Raw genomic sequence first — 23,486 nt, 5'->3', positions numbered from 1 at the left:
CCTCATTTCCCCCTTCTCCTAGCGCCTGGTAACTACCATTCTGCTTTCTGACTCTGTAAGTTTACTCTTTAGATACCTCATATAAGTGAATCGTACACTGTCTTTTTGTGACTGGCTTATTTCACTTAGCATAATGTCCTCAAGTTTTATCCATGTTGTAGCCAATGATAAAACTTCCTTCTTTTAAAAAGTTGAGTGATATTCCATTGTGTGTATATACCACATTTCTTTTTTTATATGCAAAGTTTCACAAATTTTATTTTTTTAAGTTTTTATTTAAATTCCAGTTGACATACAGTGTTCTATTAGTTTCATGGATGCAATATAGTGATTCAGCACTTCCGTACATCACGTGCTGCTCATCACAAGTGCCCTCCTGAATCCCCATCACCTATTTCACCCATCCCCCCACCCACCTCTCCTCTGGTAACCATCAGCTTGTTCTCTATAGTTAAGAGTCTGTTTCTTGGTTTGCCTCCATCTCTCTTTTTCCCCTTTGCTCATTTCTTTTGTTTCTTAAATTCCACATATGAGTGAAATCATATCTTGTACCACATTTCTTGACACTTAGGTTGCTTCCACTTTTTGGCTCTTCTGAAAAATGGCACACTGAGCATAGGTGTGCAAATGTCTTTTCAAGACCCTGTTTTCAACTCTTTACGATCTTTACCCAGAAATGGGATTGCTAGATTATATGGTATTTCTATTTTTAGTTTTTTTTTAATTTTTTATTTTTAACGTTTATTTATTTTTGAGACAGAGAGAGACACAGCATGAACGGGGGAGGGTCAGAGAGAGAGGGAGACACAGAATCTGAAACAGGCTCCGGGCTCTGAGCTGTCAGCACAGAGCCCGACACGGGGCTCGAACTCGCGGACCGCGAGATCATGACCTGAGCCGAAGTCGGACGCTTAACCGACTGAGCCACCCAGGCGCCCCTCTATTTTTTGTTTTTGAGGAACCTGTCCATGTTTTCCATAGAGGCTGTACCATTTTACATTCCCACCAACAGTGCACAACGGTTCTCTTTTCTCCACATCTGCACCAGCGCTTGTTATCTTCTTGGTTTTGTGTTTGTTTGTTTGTTTGTTTGTTTTGGATAGTGCTCATCCTAACAGGTGTGAGCTGATAGCTCTCTGTGGTTTTGATTTGCAGTTCTCTGATGATTAGTGATGTTGGGCATCTTTTTATATGCTTGTGGGCCATCTGTATATTTTCAGTGGAGGAATGTGCATTTAAGTTCTTTGGCCACTTTTAAACCAGGTTATTTTTTTTTTCAATTTTTAATTTAAAAAATGTTTATTTTATTTATTTTGAGAGGGAGAGAGAGAGCATGAGAGAATCCCAAGCGGGCTCTGCATTGCTGGCGCGGGGCTTGATCTCATGAACCATGAGGTCATGACCCCAGTTGAAACTGAGAGTCAGACGTTCAACTAACTGAGCCACCCAGGTGCCCCAGGTTATTTGTTTTTAATTGTTGAGCTGTAGGAGTTCTTTCTATATTCTGGATATTAACGTTTTATCAAAGATATGATTTGCAGATATTTTCTCCCATTCCTTAGCTTGCCTTTTCACTCTGCTTATTGTTTCCTCTGACATACAGATATTTTTAAGTTTGATGTAGTCCCATTTGTCTATTTTTGCTTTTGTTGCCTGGCAAGAGAGGGTTTTACATAATGTAACATAATCATGGGAGTGACATCTTATCGCCCTAACCACATTCTCTTGATTAAAAGCAAGTCACAGGTCCTAGCAATATACACGTGGAGAGGATCACACAAAGGGGTGAACACCAGGAGGCAGGATCATGGGGGCCACCTTAAGGTCTGTCTGCACGCAAAGGTCAGTAAAAGCCCATTTTTTATTTAACATTTAACAAACATTTTTTAAGGTCTGTTTCCTGCCAAGCATTGTGCTTGGGGATTATGAAATAAATGTGGCATGGTCTCTGCTGTCCACTGGCTTACAGTTAAACATTACAGGTTCTAGTTATGGGTGGAAGGGATCCAGCCTCCTAGAGAAAAGTGACAGGAACAATCAGAACTGACGGGGCAGATACACGGTTTGTCGCTTGTCCAGTGTGACCTACCTCCTTGAGGCAGCCCTTCCTCTCTCCCCTTCTGGAGTCCTGTCCAAGGGAAGACGATTGCCCACTACTCAGCTGAGGGGTTGAGGCTCTAACTCCTCATAAATACTTAGGAAACTTGCAAAGTACAGTCAGCCATCCTTAGGCCTCCCAAAGTTTCAGCTCTTTGAATCTAGGTATGGAGGTTACTCAATAAGAAGATCATAGGAAATAATTGCCTGTTAGTGCACAAAGTTTTAGACACCCCCTCTTTTCCCTGTGGCCCCTGGGTACGTGTAATAGATTTTATAGTTCAAAATCCAGCTTAGCAATCTTTGTACCATTCACAAACTGGCAATTAAATGTTAACTGTGAATCCAGAAAATAGAGGATACTTCAAAGAAGGAAAAGCAAGGGCATGAACTCCACCCAAGCAGCCTCTGTGTGACCTGAGGAGCAAGGAACAGACCCACATTAGAGCCCTGATGTGAGTGGATGTTGGGCATATTCTGCTGGGGACAACAAAGGTTATTACCTTAGGACTTATTCTGGAGGTGGAGGAGAAGGTGGTGAATCATTCCTTTTGAAGAGATGATGGAGGTAGGAGAAGGGGTGCAAGAAGGTCAAAGGGGGACCCAGAACCATAGGATTGGGAGAACTGTAATACATTTTAAGGTCTCCTTAAAAGATCAATTATAGAAGGGTGCTACAGGAGAGGAAGAAATGAGATCTGCAGCTAGCATTTCTTAGTGCCTATTATGAGTGGCATGCCTGGCTTGGCATTTTACAGATGTGATTTCCTTTAGTCTTTTTTTGTAATGTTTATTTATTTTGAGAGAGAGAGCATGAGCAGGGGAGGAGCAGAGAGACAGGGAGAGAGAGAATCCCAAGCAGGCTCCGCGCTGTCAACGCAGAGCCAGACGCAGGGGCTCGAACTCATGAACCGTGAGATCATGACCTGAGCCGAAATCAAGAGTTGGACGTTTAACCGACTGAGCCACCCAGATGCCTCTGATTTCATTTAGTCTTTTTGTTTTTTATTAAACATTTTTAAATGTACTCCTGAAATCATTGTTGCACTATATGCTAACTAATTTGGATATAAATTAAAAAAAAAGACTAATGAAAATAGAGAACACAAAAAATATATATATATTGTACACCTGAAACTAATATAACACTATATGTTAACTATACTCAAATTAAAATTGAAATAGGGGATGAGATCATGCCATTTGAGATAACATGCATGGACCTAGAAGGTATTTTGCTACATGAAATTAGTGAGACTAAGAAAGACAAATACTATATGATTTCACTCATAAGTGGAATCTAAAAAAACAAACAAACAAAAAGCAGAATTGAACCTATAAATACAAAGAACAAACTGATGGTTGCCAGAAAGGGTGTGGGAGGTTGGGCAAAATGGGTGAAGGGGAATAGAAGATACGGGCTTCCAGTTATGGAATGAGTAAGTCACAGCATAAGGATACAGTGGATGATATTGTAATAGCGATGTAATGGGACAGGTGGTAGCTACGTTGTGGTAAAAATAGCACCATGTATAAACCTGTCAAATCATTAAGTTGTGCACCTGAAACTAATGTAACATTGTGTGTTAGCTATACTCAAAAAAAAAAAAAAAAAAAAAAGAAAAAACATCTTTTAAAAATGTTTATTTATTTTGAGAGAGGCAGAGAGAGCACAAGCAAGGGAGGGGCAGAGAGAGAGGGAGACACAGAATCCAAAGCAGGCTCCAGGCTCCGAGCTGTCAGCACAGAGCCTGATGTGGGGCTGGAACCCATGAACCTCGAGATAATGACCTGAGCTGAAGTTGGACACTTAATCGACTGAGCCACCCAGTCAGGGAAAACTGGGAATGAAATCAGCCATTTATTTTATTTTATTTTATTAAAAAAAGCCTTTTTTTAATGTTTATCTGTTTTTGAGAGAGAGAGAGAGAGAGCGCGCGCGCACGCGCGCGCAAGTGGGGGAGGGGCAGAGAGAGAGAGGGAGACACAGAATTCGAAGCAGGCTCCAGGATCTGAGCTGTCAGCACAGAGCCCGACACGGGGCTCAAACTCACGAGCCATGCAATCATGAGCTGAGCTGAAGTTGGACGCTTAACTCACTGAGCCACCCAGATGCCCCTGAAATCAGCCATTTAAATAAAGCTAGCATGGATGAATATAATCTGGAATAGTAAGGGTTAAGAGTTTTTTTTTTTCTTCAAAGCCCCCCAACCTCTATTGTTGAGATTTCTGTCATCATAGAAGCATAGAATGGTAGTGATTCACTAGTACAAATTTCTCATCTAATAGCTAAGAAAACTGAAGCCCATAGAGGGTGAAGTACTTGTCCAAGGTCACACAGCTAGAAGGTGGCAAAGTCAAAAATACAAGTGAGGTCTCCTGATTCTAAGTCAAGAGATCTTTTACTATACCTCAGAGGTCTTCTGGCAAAAATGGAAAACTTAAAAACAGACAGTATATTAAATACTGTCCTAAGGCTAGAGTGCAGGTAGAAAATTGTAAACATTCCATACATTTGGTCCACTTCTCACAAGTTAAGTTTCACTAGCGCATGCTTTGTTTTAATTATGGCAAAGAATGCTTGGTCTTGTTCCAGTCTACTCAGTTTCTTCTTCTTCCTAAGCCTTCTGTCTCTGGTCTCTGCCTTGTGCACCTCCCCCCCCCCCCCAACCCCTGCCCATCCCAAGGACTGATAAGTAGGACTCTGCTGTGTGAATCACAAACACCTACAACTGAGACAAACACACAATCAACTTGCTAGGAGATCCATGCCACTTAAGAGGCTGCAGGCAGCTGCCCCCATCCAGACTTCTTCACGGGAGAATTCCAGAGGCCACAGAACTTCACATTCATGGGGGATTCCCCTCTGAACGTCTTGTCAGTGAGTCTGGGGCATCACAGTATCACCATGCTTTCTGAGATCAGCGCTATCCCAGTTCTTTGAAAATGGTCATGGGGGAGGGGAAGAAAAAATAAAGAGGTTAGAGAGGGAGGGAGCCAAAATATAAGAGACTCTTAAAAACTGAGAACAAACTGAGGGTTGATGGGGGGTGGAATGGGGGTGGGTGGGTGATGGGCATGGAGGAGGGCACCTGTTGGGATGAGCACTGGGTGTTGTATGGAAACCAATTTGACAATAAATTTCATGTTAAAAAAAAAAAGAAAATGGTCCATAGCCCTGCATTCATGTTATTCCCTTACAGACAGAGCACACACTCCTAATCTGACAGGAGGAGTGGGTTTTCCTATCCAGGCAGGTGACATAGAGAATGCCAGCCTATTGACATGAAGCCAAAGGGCAGTTGGCTCAGTAAGTACTTTTTGGGAGGTGGGGTTGAATGTACTGTGTGGCAGCAAAAGCAGGAAGTTTGAGGCCAGGCAGACCTAGGTGCAAATCCCAGTGCTGCCAGTTACCAGCTGTGTGATTTTGGACAAGATTCTTGAATCTCAGTGTGCTCATCTGTAAAATGGAGTTAGATCGTTTTGTCCTCTCACTATTGTAAATATTAAATGCTGTTGTGAGGGGCGCCTGGGTGGCTCAGTCGGTTAAGCGTCCGACTTCAGCTCAGGTCACAATCTTGTGGTCCGTGAGTTCGAGCCCTGTGTCGGGTTCTGGGCTGATGGCTCAGAGCCTGGAGCCTGCTTCCGATTCTGTGTCTCCCTCTCTCTCTGCCCCTCCCCCGTTCATGCTCTGTCTCTCTCTGTCTCAAAAATAAATAAACGTTAAAAAAAAATTAAAAAAAAATAAATGCTGTTGTGAAACCCTTTATAGAGTGCTTATAATATAGTTGGTACCCTCTAAATGTTTATTCCTTTCTGTCTGGCTGGTAATACAAGGAGTATAACAATTTTTAGATTAGGAAAAATAATTGTGAATAGTCCAATAAGAAGAGGGAAGGATTTATCTCTAAACCTATTTTTATCCTGCCCTTACACAGGATCATTCTCTTATTCATTGACCTTTGTCATGAAGCTTTGACCTTCCTCATGAATAATCACTGTGATGTGATTCAGTTAACATTTGCCAACCAATGAGGCCTTCCCGGTGATCACAGAATCAGGAGTCATCACAGAGGTTGGGTAGTCAGTATTGTAATCCCTATTGTACTCTGCCCAGAGCGTTTTATCTGCTTGGCCAGACATCATGTAGACAAGGTCCAGTCCAGAACACATCACCTAAGATAAATTATTTACAACTCCGCCTCACTTTAAAAGTGGACCTCATCCATGACCTGATTAATATTTCACTATAAACCCCACCTGGAGATTTTTTAAAAAAGAAGCAGCTTGGTGAAAATAGGAGAAAATGTGGAAAAGACCATTATACAGAACATATTCATTCACACAACTTTTTTCCTTTCTCCTTTTTACAGGTATTTTATAGTTATGCCAGATAGAGGGAAATTATGCAGTTACGGTGCTTAGAATCTGGGCAAGACAGCAGACAGAACAATTTCCCAAACTTTCTATTTGGTACCTAGTCTCTGAAACCATGGTTAAAAAGAAAAAGCTGTAAAAGAGCTGTGAATAGTGGTTAAGCACTCTTCCTTTACCTTCAGCAACATGTAACCATGAAACACAATGTACGGTTCTATCATTCTCTTGTTCCACTTCCAGATTAATCCAATTCATTGAAAATTCTCTTCAACATGTCCAAGAATCCCAGTGAACCCCAAGGTGCGTAAACACAAACCACACCAAGGCACTACACAATTAAATTTCTGAAAAGCAGGGATAAAGACAAAATCTTAAAGATGAGACTAATCACTGGTTTGTCATCAAAAACAATGCAAACCAGAAGATATTGGGAACATCTTTATTTTTTTAAAGTTTATTTATTTATTTTGAGAAAAAGATTGCATGGGAGGAGCAGAGAGCGAGAGAGAGAGAATCCCAAGCAGGCTCTGTACTGTCAGTGCGGAGCCCGACACGGAACTCAAACTCATGAACTGTGAGATCATGACCTGTGCTGAAAGCAAGAGTTGGATGCTTAACTGACTGAGCCACCCAGGTGCCACAGAACAACATCTTTAAAGCATTAAAAGAAAAACGCTGTCAACTTCCAATTTTATATCCAGTGAAAATGAAAATGTTCTTCAAAGATGAAGGCAAAATAAAGACATTTCAGTTAAGCCAAAGCCAAGAGAATGCATCGCTAGTGAGTTTACACTACAAGGAATGCTAAGGGAAGTTCTTCAGGCTGAAGGAAAAGGATACCAGATGGACACAGGGGTTTACACAAAGGAATGAAGAGTAAATATGGTAAATATTTGGGTAATATAAAAGATATTTTTCTTGTTTTTAATATCTTTGAAAGAGAATTAACTGCTTAAAGTGAGAATAATAACAGTATATTAGGGGATTTATAATAATTATCGATATAGAATTTATGAACACAACAGCAGAGATAGGATGCAAATATATCATTAAAAGATTCTTACATTGTATGTTAAATGCTGTAACATTCAAAGGTAGACTGTGGTAAGTTTAAAATGCATATTGTAAAGCTCAGAGCAACGACTAAAAAATGAAAAGGGTGTAGCTCGTTTGTCAGTAGAGGAGATAAAATGGATTCATAAAAAATAATCCAAGGGAAGAGAGGAAAAGAGGGAAAAAGGAACAAAGAACACCTAGGACAAATGGAAATATAGGACTAGTGTCGTTCCTCTGTCAGGTAAGAAACTACCAAAGGAAAAGCCTAAAACATCTGTATTTACCTGTTAAAACAGAGGTGCTATGTTTGGCCAAGATGAGTTGTGATTCTTTGAGGTTGGGCACATTGCAGTCCCAGAATGATATTGGGATTCTGTTAGCAAGGAATTGGAAGGGAATGGCTGTAGGGTAGGTAACTAAAGGTGTCTGCTGGGATTGGTCCTGGAAGTATAGAAAAAGAAGAATCTCAGAGGCCAAAATTGACACTACTCAGCTTGGCACTGTACTAGAACAAGAATACCCCAATGAAAGAATTCCAGCAGCTGAATCTTGAGATGGATCTTTGAGTATTGTGGGGATGGATATATCAGTCTCTCCTTATTCATTTATTTAACAGATTTGTATCGTGTCAGGTATTGTTTTTATCTCTGGAATTATAGCAGTAGAAAAACCAGACAAAGATGTCTGCCCCCATGATGCTTACATTCCAGTGAAGGTATCTTAGCTGAATGCAACAGATTCCACGTTCATCAGTCAATTTTCTGATTATAATTGGATTTATTATGGCCCTCGAACTGTCCCACATTTCATTATGAATTAAGAAATTCGTATTTTTATTTCATCGATCAGTCGCTTGGTTGATGTGACTCTTATTAGGGACATATATTTCACCTTTAGTGAGATGACAAACTGTGTTTTTGACCTGCTTATCTGAGGGCCAGTACTTGAACCATGGTAAATTCAACAAGGCATTTCAACCCTGTGAGCCCCTGTGGGAGGCATAAAGCCACACAGCTTTCTCTAGTTAATACCTCAATAGTGCATCTTTCTCCCATTTGGAGAAAGATGTTTAAATTTATTCATTTGTGTGAAAGGGATACCAGAAGGAAATATTAAGTTGTAAGGTTCTAAATATCTCTGAAAAAAAGGAGTGCTGACTTTGAAACACTGTGATTTGTGTGATGTATTAAGAACTAATGGGGTTAAAGTTCCTCCTGCCAGGATTTAAGCTTTAAAAAAGTTTCCTGTTGATGGTCATTTAGATTGTTGCTTTTTTTCCTGCCCTTTCATACAATGCTCTTATGCACATTCCTGTATATATCCTTGAGTACAAGAGCAATGATAGAGTATTTACCTAGGACTGGAATGCTGTGTCAAAGGGTTTATGCATGTTCAACTTTATGGAATACAGCCAGATTGCTCCTCAGAGTGATTATGCCAATTCATACCTTCTACTAATCCGTGAATGAGAATTCTTGCCTGCCATTCTCTGTCCTCACCAACAGTTAATATTTTCAGACTCTTTGGTTTTTGCTTACCTGATAGGTATGAAATGGTATCGTATTATGGTTTGAATTTAATTCATTGATGTTGATCTTTTCAGATGTTTTTTGGCCATATATTCTTTCTTCTACTTGAATTGCCAATTCATGACCTTGTCCATTTTTTATTGGCATCTTTACCTTTTTCTTATTCATTTTTAGTAACCCTTTTATATAATTTATTATTCTAACTTCTCACCCCTCCTTTTTGTTATTTTTGCTCCAGACATGTACCACATCTGTGGCTAGGATATTTTTCTTTGTTGATAGTGTCTTTGGTTAAAAAATATAGTGTCTTTGGTTATATGGAAGTGTTTCATTTATCCATCCATTTTGAACTAAGATTATACTACTGTGTATAAGCAAGTTCCAAATTTTAATATTATCATGGCGAATTTTCCCTATTTTCATGTTTGTGGCTCTTTATATTTAGTGGCTTTAAAAATTTAAAGTCCAGAGCTCCTGGGTGGCTCAGTTGGTTAAGCATCTGACTTAGGCTCGGGTCGTGACCTCATAGTTTGTGGGTTAGAGCCCTGCGTTGGGTTGTGTGCTGACAGCTTGGAGCCTAGAGCCTGCTTGGGATTCTCTGTCTCCTCTGCTCTCTGCCCCTCCTCCATTTGCTGTCTCTCTCTCTCAAAAATAGATAAACATTAAAAAAATTAAAGTCCATTTTTATGAAATAAATACAGCAAATGCAACTTTATTTTTGTAAATATTTGCCTGATATGTCCTTTCTCCTAATCTTGACTTTGACCTTAATGTATCTTTATGTTAATGTCATACTGAGAACAGGCCACTGGGCATGGTACACCCTAGTTGCAGAAAATAAGGGCCCTGTGGCCAGTACCAGCTTATATGTTTATTATTCAGGTTTTGAATTTCTTCTTGCTTCTGTCCCTTCATCACTTACTGCTGTCGTGGTGGACAGGACCAGGGGGTGGATAAGGATGATATGTATGCAAGGATCTAGCCAATAAATGAGACATACTCAGATCCAGTGAAATAGTAATAGGTTCTGAATCTATTTTTGCCAAACACAGTGGAAAGAAGTAGAAATAGAGTTTCCTTATTTCTGGCTTGAGATAGAAAAGAGTCCTAGTTTAGGAAAATTAACATTCAGAGACAGGATTCTGAAATGACAAATTTCAGGACATTTTGTTTGCCATATGTTGGTGGGCCATTTGATGATAACCTAGCAATTAAGCTAGAACCATATGTCATTACTTTATAATTTACCAAAGTAAAAATAACTGTAGAATACCTTTTTTCCACATGGGGAAACTAATCAGAAAGGGAGAAATATTGGCTGAAGGCCTGTATAAATGCTGAATATGCACATGAGAGGGGAACTTGAGGATTATGATTTGAGGCCCCGTGATCTAGGTTTCTAGATGATTTCTCATTTCCCAGTTTGTTCTCATTTCCCAGTCAATTCCCCTGACTCTGCAGAATTGCCTGATTCTAGCAGTGATTGGTGTTATAACATGGCAGGAATCATGAGACTACTTCCCCAGATCTCCCCATATCATGTTTTTCTGGGCAAGTCTGGAGTATAAGACCACGCCCTCTGGTGGAGAAAGATACCACTCACTGCTATTTGGGAAATGTTTGTTAGTCATCATTTGCTAGCCATTTTAATTTTGGGGGAAAGATATTTAATATCTCTCAATCCTAATGTCTTTATCTATCAAATGGGAATACTGATCTCCTACAGTTCTTGTGAGGATTAAATAAGATAGCTGAGCGATAAGTGCTCAGTAAATAATACTGTCCATGCTAGTATTCCCTCATAGTTGAACAGATATTTATTATGTATTTTCTGTATGTTAGGCACCGAGATAAGTAGTCAATACATGGGTGGCTATCATACTGCTAATCCATATTATTATATAATTAAATTACAGTGTATTCGGCACTGTGCCAGGTATAGGAGCCACAGCAGTAAATAAGATCGAACATTTAAGTCTCTGGATAGGTTTTTCTGGTTCTATTAGTGAGACTCTTTTCTCCCTTATGAGTTCTCTGGACTTCCAAAGAGATCACAGCCAGATGCTTTCCTGCAATGTGGCAGGTTCTGGCTGACTATGGGACGGAAAGGAGGGTAGAAAAACATGATCAGCCTCTGTCCCTTATAGGCAGGTGGGAAAGAAGCTGCTCACGATGGGGGTCTTTTGCTTTGCTTTGCTTTGCCTTCCCTTTCCAGAAGAACCTAGCGTACCATGGGGGATGTTCTGCTGTCACAGGAGAAAAGAATATAGACACAGAGCAACACAGACCAAAATGTTCACTCTGGCCCTTGCACAAGAAAGGACAAGAAAGTAGGGGAGTTGTATTTTCCCAGTCCTTAGGGAAAACCCAGCCTTTTGGACCTCTTCCTCTCCTTAGCAAGTGTCAGTCATCCAGTTCCTTCTGGATGAGACAGGCTAGGAGGGTAGAAAAAGACTGAGGATTTCCTAGGGCTTGAATCAGTAGAAGAGGGAAGAAAAGAAAAAAACCCTTATCATGGTCCTCCCTTAGAGAGGATAAGCTGTAAAAAAAATCAGACCTTCCTCACTGCCAACGTTCTTGTGCTCTCAGGGACTATAATGCTACAAAGAGTTGCTTTCTTTTTCTCTACTAAGTGTCCTCTTCTGCTAATCAAGCTTTCATAGGAGGCACCAGACTCCAGGAATAGGGGTGGGGATGGGGGGGGGAGTAGAAAATAACCCTTTACAGTAATAAGAAAAAAAAGTTATTTTTAATTTAAAAAGCATCTTGAAGGGTTTAGATTATGCATAGATAATTGATTAAATTTATAATCCTGGGGAGGGTAGCTCTTGAGGTTGACATTTATCTTGAGGTTGACATTGTTCTCTCCTACAATAAATCATCCTTTCTTTCAGTGTGATGGACCCAATCTTTAATTTGAACTCTGAATATGATCTATAATGTGGATCTTTTTGTTCTTATGTTATACTCATATGGAAGATTATGAAAGCTCAGTCTAGCTGGTTGTTTAAAGCCTGGGTTAGGACTAAACTAGCCTTTGAAGGTGTGAACATTGCTTAGAGTTCCTCTCCCTCCATGACTAACCCCCTCAAGAGCTGCTTTCCATCTTCCAATCAATAAATCTTAACTAGACCTTGAGAATGAACTATATGCCCAGACTTGAGATTTAAAAGATGACTCCTGCCTTTACAAAGCTTACTGTATCATTGGAGTACCATGATGGACACTTCAAAGTCATCAAAGAAAGAATACAAACAAAGTATAATTAAGTGATAAATTGTCAGATACAGACTTAGTGAAATAGAAGTTTAGAACAATGAAAAGTTAATGATGACTACAGGAGTCGGGAATTCCTCTTAGAAGAAGTAGGACTTCAGTTAGGTTCTGCCATTCCATAAAGAGAGGAAAGTACTCACTTTCACCAATGGCCAAATGACGGAAAGAGCCTAAATGTCCATTAACTGATGAATGGAGAAAGGAGTTGTGGTTTATATACACAACGGAATACTACTTGGTAATGAGAAAGAATGAAATCTGGCCTTTTGTAGCAACGTGGATGGAACTGGAGAGTGTGATGCTAAGTGAAATGAGTCATACAGAGAAAGACAGATACCATATGTGTTCACTCTTATGTGGATCCTGAGAAACTTAACAGAAGACCATGGGGGAGGGGAAGGGGAAAAAAAAGTTAGAGAGGGAGGGATGCAAACTTTAAGAGACTCTTAAAAACTGAGAATAAACTGAAGGTTGATAGGGAGTGGGAGGGTGGGGAGGGGGGGTGATGGGTATTGAGGAGGGCACCTGTTGGGATGAGCACTGGGTGTTGTATGGGTACCAATTTGACAATGAATTTCACATTAAAAAAAGAGAGAGAGAGAGAGGAAAGTACTTAGCAAAAGGATCATAGCATGAACAGACCAGAGAAAGAAACCAGAAAGTTCAGAGCCTCTGTTTGCTCATCTGTGAAATGAATCAGGAAGCCAGACTGTTTTCAGTTTTGTGGGTCCAGCAGTTAGCAGAGTTTCTCTCATAGCAAAGGCACCTGATATGTGTGTGGGTCTTGAACAAACATGACATGTGGAGGAGATGGTTTGGAGGTTTGCCTACCCAGAGGCAAAGTTGATGTTAGCGAACTGGGACCCTCCTTCAGGAAGCTGGGGCTCAGCTCAGAACTACCCTGAGAGAGGCACACGTTTCTCCCAGGACGTGGACCTAAGTCCTCTGAGAACGCAGCAAGAAAGGGATGTCTTGCTTACGTACCTCCCTTCTGTTCCGGACACATGGCCCTAGTTGCCTCTAGCACAAGATTGATTTGGGTTGGTCACTCAGGGAACTCTCCTGCCTGCAAGTGAGCAACAGGGCCATTGATACAGTGGGACCTGGCCAGCTTCCATGGGTGCCTTTAATTAAAATGATATATGTTATGGCACAAAAACAGACACATAGACCAATGGAATAGAATAGAAACCCCAGAACTAGACCCACAAATGTATGGCCAACTAATCTTTGACAAAGCAGGAAAGAAATCCAATGGAAAAAAGACAGTCTCTTTAACAAATGGTGCTGGGAGAACTGGACAGCAACATGCAGAAGGTTGAAACTAGACCACTTTCTGACACCATTCACAAAAATAAACTCAAAATGGATAAAGGACCTGAATGTGAGACAGGAAACCATCAAAACCCTAGAGGAGAAAGCAGGAAAAGACCTCTCTGACCTCAGCCGTAGCAATCTCTTACTCGACACATCCCCAAAGGCAAGGGAATTAAAAGCAAAAATGAAGTACTGGGACCTTATGAAGACAAAAAGCTTCTGCACAGCAAAGGAAACAACCAACAAAACTAAAAGGCAACCAACGGAATGGGAAAAGATATTTGCAAATGACATACCGCACAAAGGGCTAGTCTCCAAAATCTATAAAGAGCTCACCAAACTCCACACCCGAAAAACAAATAACCCAGTGAAGAAATGGGCAGAAAACATGAATAGACACTTCTCTAAAGAAGACATCCGGATGGCCAACAGGCACATGAAAAGATGCTCAACGTCGCTCCTCATCAGGGTAATACAAATCAAAACCACACTCAGATATCACCTCACGCCAGTCAGAGTGGCCAAAATGAACACATCAGGAGACTATAGATGCTGGCGAGGATGTGGAGAAACGGGAACCCTCTTGCACTGTTGGTGGGAACGCAAACTGGTGCAGCCACTCTGGAAAGCAGTGTGGAGGTTCCTCAGAAAATTAAAAATAGAGCTACCCTATGACCCAGCAATAGCACTGCTAGGAATTTACCCAAGGGATACAGGAGTACTGATGCATAGGGGCACTTGTACCCCAATGTTTCTAGCAGCACTCTCAACAATAGCCAAATGATGGAAAGAGCCTAAATGTCCATCAACTGATGAATGGATCAAGAAATTGTGGTTTATGTACACAATGGAGTACTACATGGCACTGAGAAAGAACGAAATCTGGCCCTTTGTAGCAACGTGGATGGAACTGGAGAGAGTGATGCTAAGTGAAATAAGCCATACAAAGAAAGACAGATACCATATGGTTTCACTCTTATGTGGATCCTGAGAGGGGGAGGCTCCACCAGGGGAGGGGAAGGAAAAAAAAAAAGAGGTTAGAGTGGGAGAGAGCCAAAGCATAAGAGACTCTTAAAAACTGAGAACAGGGGCGCCTGGGTGGCGCAGTCGGTTAAGCGTCCGACTTCAGCCAGGTCACGATCTCGCGGTCTGTGAGTTCGAGCCCCGCGTCAGGCTCTGGGCTGATGGCTCAGAGCCTGGAGCCTGTTTCCGATTCTGTGTCTCCCTCTCTCTCTGCCCCTCCCCCGTTCATGCTCTGTCTCTCTCTGTCCCAAAAATAAATAAAAAACGTTGAAAAAAAAATAAAAAAAAAAACTGAGAACAAACTGAGGGTTGATGGGGGGTGGGAGGGAGGGAGGGAGGGGAGGGTGGGTGATGGGTATTGAGGAGGGCACCTTTTTGGATGAGCACTGGGTATTGTATGGAAACCAATTTGACAATAAATTTCATATATTGAAAAAAATAAAATAAATAAAAAACAAAACAAATTAAAAAACAAAAAAAATGGTATATGTTAATTAGCCAGGTATGTGTGATAATGTGAGTCAGGAGGACAGATAAACATCGTCCCCTTTAATTTCTTGGAAAACTTTCTTAGCCTTTTTATAAAGCGTTTAGTTATGAAACTGGAAAAGTCAATTTGAATAATTTAGTGTCTTTTTCTCTAAGGGAAGAACTCTCTCACATGTCATTTCCTCTCTGTGGCTTTCCAGGCCACTATCCTGTCACCTTACCAAAACTCCTTCAATATTCCGTTTCAGCAGAATGCATTACTTACTGCTTCCTCTGAGACCTTATGGGGCATTATTCACTGGAGCAATTATCACAGTGCATTTGATTACACTTATGTTTTTTTCTCTCTGGGCAGTGAATTCCTTGAGGTCAGGAACCCTACCTATTTGATCTTTGTAGCCTTAGCACCCAGCACAGCACTTGGCATATAGGAGTTGCTCAATAAATGCATTAGATTAATATATTGGCTCTATTGATTATTTTGTATTTAAACTTTTTTGTAATTAAAAAATTTTTTTAATGTTTACTTATTTTTGAGAGAGAGAGAGAGAGAGGCAGAGTGTGAGTGGGGGAGGGGCAGAGAAAGAGAGGGAGTCACAGAAACTGAAAAAAGCTCCAGGCTCTGAGCTGTCAGCACAAGCCGATGTGGGGCTTGAACTCAGGAATGGCAACATCACGGCCTAGGCCGAAGTCGGCTGCCCAACCAAATGAGCCACCCAGGCTCCCCTTTAAAAAATTGTTTTTTAATGTTTATTTATTTTTGAGAGAGAGAGAGAGAGAGACACAGAGCATGAGCAGGGGAGGGGCAGAGAGAGAGGGAGACACAGAATTCGAAGCAGGCTCCAGGCTCTGAGCTGTCAGCACAGAACCTGATGCCGGGCTCGAACTCACAAACTGCGAGATCATGACCTGAGCCAAAGTCAGCCATTCAACCGACTGAGCCAGGTACCCCCAGCTGTGTTGATTATTTTTTTAAGTTTTTATTTAAATTCCAGTTAGTTAACATATATATATAATATTAGTTTCAGATGTACAATATAGTGATTCCAAACTTCCACACAACAACTGGTGCTCATCACCAGTGCCCTCCTTAATCCCTATCCTGTATTTAACCCAATACTCCCTTCTATTAACCATCAGTTTGTTCTCTCTCTCTCTCTCTCAAAAATAAATAAACATTAAAAAATTTAATAAAAAATAAAAAATTTTAGTGTTTATTCATTTTTGAGAGAGAGAGACAGAGAGCGAGAGGGGGAGGGGCAGAGAGAGAGGGAGACACAGAATCCCAAGCAGGTTCCAGGCTCTGAGCTGTCAGCACAGAGCCCGACGCAGGGCTTGAACTCATGAACTGTGAGATCATGTTCTGAGCCAAGTCGGATGCTCAACCAACTGAACAACCCAGGCACCCTGAGATTCTCTTTTTAAATGTTTATTTATTTGTTTTTGAAAGAGAGAGTGGTAGAGAGAGAAAGGGCAAGAGAGAATCCCAAGCAGGCTCTGCACTGTCAGCGTGGAGCCTGACATGGGGCTCCAACTCACGAATTGTGAGATCATGACCTGAGCTGAAATCAAGAGTCAGACACGATCCACTGACTGAGCCACCCTGGTGCCCCGTAAGAGACTCTTAACGATAGAGCACAAACTGAGGGTTGATGGAGGGAGGTGGATGAGGGGTGGCTATATGGGTGATGGGTGTTAAGGAGGGCACTTGTTATGATGAGCTCTGGGTGTTATAAGTGCTGAACCACTGAATTGTATTGAAATCAATATAGCACTGTATGTTAACTAACTAGAATTTAAATAAAAATTTGAAGGAAAAAAAGGTCACACTAAAAAATTATTCTATTGCTGAGTAACAGATTACCACAAGCGTGGTAGCTTACACAACAGACATTTATTATCTCAAAATTTCTGTGGTGAAGAGTTTGGTCATGGCTTAGCATGGTTGCACTCAAGGTGTCAGCCAGGCCTGGGGTCTCATCTGAGGTTCTGGGTCCTCTTCTAAGCTCAAGTGGTTGTTTGTAGAATTCATTTTCTTGCAGATGTAGAACTCATGGTATCTTGCTTCTTCAAGGCCAGTGGGAGACTCTCTATCACCGAGGAAGGCTGGGTTCCTCTTTTAAGGACTAACTTGATTAGGCCAGGATACTCTTCTTTTTGATTAACCGAGAGTCACACTGATTGGGACCTTAATTAAATCTGCAAAATGCCTTTATGTTCACCTTATACCAATAACCCAATCATGAGACATCCCATAACCCAATATGATGACATCCATCGTATTCACAGGTCCCACCCACACTGAAGAAAAGTGACATGGATACAAGACATAGATATCAGGGAGTGGGAATCTTGATATTCTGCCTACTGCAAGCCCTGAATGAGATGCCTCTGAATGGCTCTGTGCCTCTCTTAGGGAAAATAGGTAAGTCTGAAAGCCAAAGGCTAGAAGCAGGAGTGACCTCAATTACTATTACCTCTAATGACCTACTGGGGGAATTTATGCTTCCTGAATCTGCAACTCTGGGCTCTGTGGAGTTTGAGGTTCTGTTCCACATAGGGTCACACTCTTGCCAATGGGTACAGCAAGGGGCCCATTTAACTATAAGTATGGCTGCTGCCAGGGCTCTGGATTCCTGTGGCCAAGGAGTCACCATCTTGGCAGGGGTAATCGCCCTTAATTAGCAGGAGGATGTAAGGTTGCTGCTACACAATGCAGTGGAGAGGAATGTATGTGGAACTCAGGTGTGTGTGTGTGTGTGTGTGTGTGTGTGTGTGTGTGTGTGTGTGTTTATATTATTTATATTTATATTGGGTTTTTTTTCATGAGTGCGATAGGCAGAATCAAGTCCTCCCAAAAATGTCCCCAACCAACTTCCCAGAATGTGTTAATATCTTAGGTTACATGGCAAAGAAGAATTAAGGCTGCAGATGGAAGTAAAATTGCTAATCAGCTGACATTAAGATAGGGAGATTATCTGGGGCACCTGGGTGGCTCACTCGATTAAGCGTCCACCTTTGGCTCAGGTCATGATCTCATGGTTTGTGGGTTCGAGCCCTGCGTCGGGCTCTATGCTGACAGTGAGGAGCCTGGAGCCTGCTTCAAATTCCGTGTCCCCCTCTCTCTCTGCCCGTGCCCCACTCACACCCTGTCTCTCTCTCTTTCTCTAAAAAAATAAAACATTAAAAAAAGATAGGAAGATTATCTTGGACTATCCTGGTGGGCCCAATGTAATCACATGGGTCATTAAATGTGGAAGAGAGAGTGTCAGAAGGTGATGTGACTCGAAGAAAGGCACAGAGAGATGCATTGTTGCTGGCTTCAAATAGGGTGGAAAGGGGCCATGGGCCAAGCGGTAGAAGTGGCCTCCAGAAGCTGAAAGGAACAAGAAAATGGATTCTCTTTTAGAGCCTCCAGGAATAGCCCAGTGAAACCTGTGTCAGACTTCTGACTTTCAGAACTGTAAGAGAATAAATTTGTGTTGTTTTAAGCCACTAAGTTTCTGGTAAATTTGTTATAGCAGCCATAGGAAACTAATATCGTGGGTGAGGAAAAACTGTCCAGAAGTAATTCACTCTTGTTGTATCAGGAGTACTTTGCATCCTAGTCCAGGACTGTGCCTTATTCGTGTCTGTATTGTTAGTCTCTTAAATGTCAGTGAATCTCTATGGGTGTCTGTGGTGTTGAAGGAGGAAGTGGGGAGGCACGGGGGGAGGAGACGAAATGGTGGCGGTGACAGTATTAGAGAGGAGGCAGGAAGCCCAAGAGTTGGTGGGGACTGAATCTAATGTCGGTTCTCTGCAGTGTGGACTGGCTTTTTGGAATGCAGAGAATTTGCAGGTCAGTGGCAGGCATGGGGAGGCAGTGCCCCAAGCAGCTTGGTCTTGGTGGAACTCTTGGTTCAGGAATGATTCAACAGTATTCTGAGCTTCCTGGATATGCCCCATCAACAGAGAACCCTTCTCTAATTCCCTCTCATCCACTCCCTCACCTGCCACCCAGAGTGTTTCTCAACCTTTATAGTCCCAGACAGGAAGCCACAGACTTCAGTTAGAGATGGAGCAGCTCTGATCACTGAACTCTTTAATTTGAGCTTCCTGTGAGCGACACTGTTTCTCTAAGGTCCCAACACTAAATCTCGGTACTGTAGGGCACCCCGAATATGCCCTCCTCTAACAGCAGCCTTGGCCGGAGGCATTTATTCTAGTACTTTAGAGCAGAGTGCTCTCAGTGTGTGTGTGTGTGTGTGTGTGTGTGTGTGTGTGTGTGTGTATCTATCTCTACTTTGTATCTGTCTGTCTGTATCTGTATCTGTATCTGTATCTCTGTCTCTCTATCTATCTCTATGTCTGTCTCTCTGTCACTATGTATCCCCTCAGGGAAGTATTGTGAGTACTGCCAGGGCCAGGGTGAGGGAGTTAGAGCAGCCTGAGCAATACATGGGGAGTGAGGAATTGTGGGTAATAGTAGGACCTAGAGGAGGAAATGGCAACTTTGAAGAGACTTTTAGGAGTAAAATAATTCTTTCCTCCCTCCACAGATGAGGCCAAACAGAAGCCGTATGTGGTGACCTGTGCGATGCGTTAGTTACTTATATAAACTGAACGAAGCAGTCTAACAATCCTGTAAATATCACACATAAAGATGAACCAGCTAGTGTCATGTCGGTATTTCTAAAGATAAAGTAAATCAGTACTACTGGCACCATCCGGTTTTTGTGTGGTCCCATCTCCAAAAAGCACGAAATACAAATTTATACCCAAAAACGTGTTTTATGAATTCAAATCACCAGCATGATTTTAGCATGTATGAAATGTACAAATCCTTATTGTAAAGTAAGTTTTGAAAGCTTGCATGTACTGTGAAGCATGAGCTTTTGCTAAGAGAGTGAAATATGTTTACGGCTTTGTTGCCTTCATGGTTGTGTATCCCGGTGCAGCTATAATTGTGTCACAGGTACTTGTTGCCTTTCCTTGCCCCAGGAGCAGCAGAATTAGCTTCTACACTGGCCCAGCTAAACAGGCTACCCTGAGGACTAACAGGAGGCTCTATTTCCCAGCTGGGATGGTAGCCCCTGAGGTGGGGTTAAGGTGGGTGGGCAAGAGAATGGAGGGAAATAGGGTGCAGAGTGAGGAATAAATGTAAGAGAACTGAGTCTTTTGGCACAAGTGGATTAAATGGGAGAGAGGGTGGGCATGACAGGATGAAGAATGAACAGAAGGTTAGGCATTGGTAGGAGAGACACCATTGAAATTGTACTGTTTAAGCCCTCTTTTGTTGAAAGAGGCACTTTTATTGAAGATGACACCCTGAAATGAAGACGTCCTATCCTAAAGAGGCCCTCTGATCCCATGTCACTAATAGTATGACATATTTTAAATATTTGCTATTTAAAAAAAAGTTTATTTATTTATTTGAGAGAGAGAGAGAGAGAGAGAGAGAGAGAGAGAGAGAGAGAGAGAATCCTAAGTAGGCTGTGCACTGCCAGCACAGAGCCTGACATGGAGCTCCAACCCACAAACTGTGAGATCATGACCTGAGCTGGCATCAAGAGTCAGATGCTTAACCAACTGAGCCCCCCAGGCACCCCAAATATTAAGCAAGAGGAAATTTGTTAGAGGAAAAGGAGAGCATTAAAGATAAGAAAGTTTCAACACTTGTTTTTTTTTTTTAATGCTTATTTATTTTTGAGACAATGCGAGAGACAGAGTGCAAGCAGTGGAGGGGCAGAGGGAGACACAGAATCCAAAGCAGACTCCAGGCTCTGAGCTGTCAGCCCAGAGCCCAACACGGGGCTCGAACTCACGAACCGTGAAATCATGACCTGAGCCAAAGTCGGACACTTAACCGACTGAGCCACTCAGGCGCCCCTCAACACTTGGATTTGATGAGCAGTCATAAAAGTGGAACTGAGGAAAGGTAGGGAAATTGATAAAAATCACTGTTCCAAAATCACGTAGCCTGAGTTTTGCTTCCCTTGGCACAAGCAGGTATATTACTAAGCACTTTCATGTAACAGCTCTCTAGTCTTTCCGGGTTTTTCTTTAGGGTTTGTGAGGGAAACCCCTTTCCATTGTTTCCTCCTCTGCCTCCTAATTTTGGATCCTTTTGTGTAATCTCTGTCTCTCTGTCTCTCCCTCTCTATATATGTATGTATATATAAGGAACTAAACTAATTTTTAAAAAGTAATTTCTGGATCCTAATTGAAATTGTAGCAAGAATCAGTGTTGGAAAGTCAATGACATAGTTTTCCAAAAACATATTCTACCTAAATTAGTCATCTAAAAGTTTATATGGTTTAATAGTCCAAGGAAAGATGGTTACTAGATACTTTTCACTCATTACTTGATGGAGAAGACGTTTAATTTTTTAATGTTTATTTATTTATTTTGGGGGGGGAGGGGCAGAGAGAAATCCAAGCAGGCTCTGCACTGCCAGCACAGAGCCTGACATGGGACTTGATCTCACAAACCGTGAGATCATGACCTGAGCTGAAATCAAGAGTCGGTCCCTTTGCCGACAGAGCCGCCCAGGTGCCCTGAGCAGACAACGTTTTAAGTTTTTTTTTTTTACCTGATTTTATTCTTCTACTTGCAATAATGACCTTACTAATATCTTATGTATCTGTCAATGCCTTTTATTTTAATGATACATTTGATACTATATCTGTTTCCCTGATACCAAATCAAAACAGAACTAATGGGACACAACAGGAAACAAAAAGGTGGGGTGGAGAATCTGTTACTTAAGGACAGTGATCTCACCACTATACAACTGTTGCATGTTTCCTGGTCTGATTTTTGACCACTTGCCTTCTACTCCTGCCACCCCAAATTTGGTACAACATATATGCTTTACAACAATACACATACAGAAATCAGGGTTGCTAAGCTGTTTTAAGATTTTTATGCATCAGCCATGTGAGAAAATTGTAGACATGTGAATGAATGCTGGGTGGGCTGGGTTTAGCAGGAGTTCTGTCAGGTCAGAATTGAGGTAAGTGGGTTAAGTGATGGGATCATTTTTTTCTTGTTTAAGTTATATCTGTAGTGGCCATCTGTGGGTTTGGTTGCTCAGTACTCCTTTTCTAAGAAGTGCTCCATTTCCTTATCTATGTGGTTACTGTTGGAAATAGCCATGTTAGTAGATTGTGATCTAGCACTTGGCCGTGGGTCTCAGTGAGGGGATTCCTGGTGAGCCACATGGGCCAATCATATGATCTTGCCCTGCTGCCACAGTTGACCTGTTCAGGGGTGTGTACCTGATCCCACTTGGGCCAGTGAATCTCTTCTCAGGACCTTTTTCTAAATTGAAGTATAACTGACATAAAATGTTATATTGGTTTCAGATGCATGACGTATTGATTCAGCAATCCTGTACATTACTCAAATGTTCAGCATGATAAGTGTAGTCCACCATCTGTCACCATACGAAGTTATTAAACTAGACTTGACTATATTTCTTATGCTGTGCTTTTTCATCTCCATGACATACTTATTTTATAACTGGAAGTTTATACCTCTCAATCCCCTTTCTTCTCAGGAATTTTTGTACTTGGGATACAGAAATTTGGGTCAGTCTCCATGTGGCTATGGTTATAAGATGTAAAGTTCAGGAATTTCTTTTGCTATGTGGAGAAAGACATTATACAGAGAAAAAAGAATGAGGCCAGTGTGCAAAGGAAAGCTAAGATAGAGATCAAGAGAAGGCATCTTCATGGCATTGAGTCCCTGGTTTCAGCTGTTCTGGTTCAAATCAACACCATTTATATGCTGATGAGAATGTGTCTGGCTGGAAGGTGATGTGACTGCACAAAAATCATGAGCTGTCCCTATCCATTGTTATACCATGTTTGTAACCTGAAAAATTCTCTTGAATTTTTCTCTCTGAGCCTGACATTGCATTAACGGAAAGTTCAAGTAAAAAGAAGACAAAATAGTGCAATTCAATAAAATATTTATTGTACTATGTTAGGTGTGGTAAGAGTGTTAAAAAGTATAGGTGACACAAATCATAACAACACCAAAAGGTATTATCACTGAAAAGGTACAGACACTTATGAACAAAAATGAAGGAGATCCCTGCAGGCTGAAAAGAGAGTCTTCTGGATGTGGGGCTGATAAAAGGGACAGGTAGGTAGAGAGGAAAGACAAAGCCAAAGACCATGTTCCATTTGTAATTTATAACGTGATTTTTTTTGAAAAGCCAGCTTAATAAAAATCGACACATTTTTACTAAGCATGGTGTACCATAAAAGCATACAATATGGACCTTGCCTCCTAGGAAATAAACACCTTCAGGGGCAATGCAAGACTTTTGT

At 41.4% G+C, this 23,486-nt stretch overlaps 1 long non-coding RNA gene across 3 annotated transcripts; it reads left to right on the top strand.

Annotated features, from left to right (window-relative positions):
* Positions 1 to 1,194: 1,194 nt before the first annotated feature.
* On the top strand, positions 1,195 to 20,822 carry LOC113597748 (uncharacterized). Of its 3 annotated transcripts, XR_008290053.1 has the most exons (7): positions 1,195 to 1,842; positions 4,785 to 4,978; positions 5,301 to 5,407; positions 6,036 to 6,177; positions 6,715 to 7,359; positions 17,454 to 17,589; positions 19,706 to 20,822. It is a non-coding gene; the product is annotated as an uncharacterized LOC113597748 (long non-coding RNA). The 3 variants fall into 3 exon arrangements; XR_008290052.1 differs by lacking the exon at positions 6,036 to 6,177 and having other exon boundaries at positions 1,198 to 1,842; positions 19,706 to 20,821; XR_003418529.2 differs by lacking the exons at positions 4,785 to 4,978; positions 6,036 to 6,177 and having other exon boundaries at positions 1,201 to 1,842; positions 19,706 to 20,821.
* Positions 20,823 to 23,486: the final 2,664 nt, after the last annotated feature.

The sequence above is a fragment of the Acinonyx jubatus genome, chromosome X, assembly GCF_027475565.1.
Source record: "Acinonyx jubatus isolate Ajub_Pintada_27869175 chromosome X, VMU_Ajub_asm_v1.0, whole genome shotgun sequence".
NCBI classification, from domain to species: Eukaryota; Metazoa; Chordata; class Mammalia; order Carnivora; family Felidae; genus Acinonyx; species Acinonyx jubatus.
Note: the sequence above shows the minus strand (reverse complement) of the source record. Positions and strands in the feature narration are given on the sequence as shown.